The sequence below is a fragment of the Colobus angolensis genome, unplaced genomic scaffold (assembly GCF_000951035.1).
Source record: "Colobus angolensis palliatus isolate OR3802 unplaced genomic scaffold, Cang.pa_1.0 Scaffold197, whole genome shotgun sequence".
Classification (NCBI taxonomy): Eukaryota; Metazoa; Chordata; class Mammalia; order Primates; family Cercopithecidae; genus Colobus; species Colobus angolensis.
This window is the reverse complement of record NW_012115121.1, coordinates 2,336,181-2,339,149: the sequence shown is the minus strand read 5'-3', so window position 1 is coordinate 2,339,149 and position 2,969 is coordinate 2,336,181.

The following is a 2,969-nucleotide window of genomic DNA, read 5'->3' as shown; positions in this document are numbered from 1 at the left end:
GGATAGTCTCGATCTCCTGACCTCGTGATCCACCCGTCTCGGCCTCCCAAAGTGCTGGGATTACAGGCTTGAGCCACCGCGCCCGGCCAATGTTGTCTTCTTTTCTTTCTTCTTCCCTTTTCTCTGCCTCCTCACCTTTATTTTCTTCTTCTTTTTCTTCTTTCTCTGTCACTCTGTCTTTCCATGTTGCAATTATAACCTAGTCCTAGATAAGCAAGTTGCCTTTAGCTAGATTTTTAGGGCTTTGTTTTTGTTTTTGTTTTGTTTTGTTTTTCTGGTTCACCTTCTAAATGTGGTCCCTTTGAGGTCGTGGCTTTAAGCTAGGCTGAATAGGTATGCCAGTGGTGATAAGCTTCTGGGAAAGACCTCCCTCTTTCATACGCTATAACAACAATACAACCTGGCAAGCTGTTGCCTGGGGGTGGAGTGAAGGTAGAAATAAGAGTGAGAAGTGGTTGCATGTATTGCTCCATTAGCTCTAGTTAACAACCTTTTCAGTACTCACCTTTAAAGTAATGTGGTTTGCCTGCACTTCCCCCAACAACCATGAGGCCATTAAAAACAGAGCTCTAATGCAGGATTGGGTTCAGCACATGCCCTCGGGGGAAAAGCAGCTTTAGGACTCTGCTTTCTTCTCCAGGTTCTTATTCTCACGGATTTTGGTCTGTTTATTCATTATTATTTTATGAGCATCTTGATATCTTCAGAAATATAATTTGTTATATCTAAAATAACTACTGTTTTTAGCAGGATGATTGAACTGGTATATTTTAGATCACTCAGTATGAATATGGGAAACAAATCATTTGACTACTAACTACTGGTCATAAATTATTAGTTTAGTTTTGTTTTAGTTCATTATCCCATACCCAGTATGGAAATTTTCTCTTGGATCGCCACCTGCATTGAAGCATTTTCCCCTACTATCCTTCCGCTGAGGATGTCGTCTTCCAGGTTTCCATCTTTATGTGGTAGTCTGTATGCCTTAGTCTCCGCATCCACATGTAGCTACACACAGGTGCTCTATAAGGGCTTATTAGATGACCTTGAGGAAATCTTATGCTTCAGTGCCATTTACCTGCCTGATAAGGTTTTAGTTGCTTTTGGTAGTTCTTTTTGTTTTATTTTATATTTGGGTTCTTGAGAATATCCATTGCTTTCTTGCCATTTCAGCCACACATTGTAAAATATGCTTATAACATTTTATCTCACATCTGTAGGTGTTTTATAAAAGACTTTACTTCAGGAAAACTAGTCCACATATTTCTAAACATTATAATTATGGTTTAAATTATGGACCTGTTGTACAGAAATGTAAATGTTTATTTCAGTCAAAGATATCAATAGTGCTGCTGAGGATCTGGGCTTTTTAGTCTTGTTTGGAAAATCCTTCCGCAGTCTTAAAAACATTTTCTCATGTTTTCTTCCATCTGGAGCTGATCTTTGTACACTGTGTAATCACTATTTTATTTTTGCTAGCAGAGTGGGCCAAATATTTGATTTAACAAATATATCCAGCTCTTTCCTTCATGGCACAAAGTGAAATTGCATCTTCTGGTTTCCTTGTGGATAGGGCCATGTTGGTTCTGGGCCATATTTCCAGTTCTGGCCAATGAGTTGTTCATGTTTGATGGTCATCAAATTGGAGTTGAAGCATTTAACTGCCAGTGCAAGACCTGTCTTAGCTCTCTTTTCCTTGGCAGATCAGCAAGCTCTATTCTGATGGTAGCTGCTTTGTCAGCCTGGGTGAAAATGAGAAGAGCCCCAGGCAATACACGACTGGCAAATAGTATGTGACTTTGAATGCCAAAAATTGTATCTTTGGCATCCAAAGTCACACAGTGTATCCTAGTCTTACCAATACACATAAGGCCCAATATAAGAATTAATTTATTTTTCCAAATAAGTAACCAATTATCTCACCCTCACTGAGTGAACAGCCCATCTTTCTCCATTCATTTAATGATACTTGTTAAGACAGGATATTTCATACCATGAATATAACCAAAAACTAATGTTATATATTAAAATATATAAAAATTTCCCATGTAGACATAAACACATTTTCAAGGTTAATGATGAAATAAGATGGATAATGGATGCTAGAAATTATGCTTTGTGTAAGCAGCATGCAGAAATCTCCAAAGGAGGCTATTTCTAAAACACAGTTGTAATTGGAACCAGTGAGCGAGAGTAGGCTGCTAACGGGATGTCATGCTTTGATTTTAGAGATCAGGAATCCAAATTGAAATGACCTTAAACAGTACAGTTTTGTTTAAACTGTAGTCTTCTGCTAGGAGGAAAAGTTCCCAATATTTAAAATGGTACCATTTCTTCATATAGATAATTTGAATTTAGAGAGGAAGGGTAGCTTTACCTGAAAGGTGATGCTGAAAGGAAGTCACTGCAGTTGGAGGCTCATCCTGGAATAGATTCTCATCCTGCAGGCTGCTTGTCTTAGAGGATGAGATACAGATGTGTGTGGTCTTCCTACAGGTATTGAATTATTTAACCCTTTTACAAATTTTATTGATGACTCTTTTTGTTTTGTTTCTTTTTTGAGACGGGGTCTCACTCTGTCATCTAAGCTGGAGTGCAGTGGTATGATCATGGCTAACAGCCTTGAACTCCTGGGCTCAAGTGATCCTCCAGCCTCAGCCTCCCGAGTAGCTAGGACCACATCACACGCCTGCCCTGCCACATGCCCACTGCCCAGCTAATTAAAAAAAAAAAACTGTAGAGACTGAGATTGGGTCTCACTATGTTGCCTGGGCTGGTCTGGAACTCCTGGCCTCAAGCAGTTCTCTCACCTCAGCCTTTACGGATGACTATTAATAGCATATTTATAAATATAACATTTAAAAATATTTGTAAATTATTTCTGATCACTAAATGCTGACAGTCATATTGAAGCATATTAGAAAACTGGAAAATCATTAGGACCAATTTCTTTTGGAAATTACTAAAAA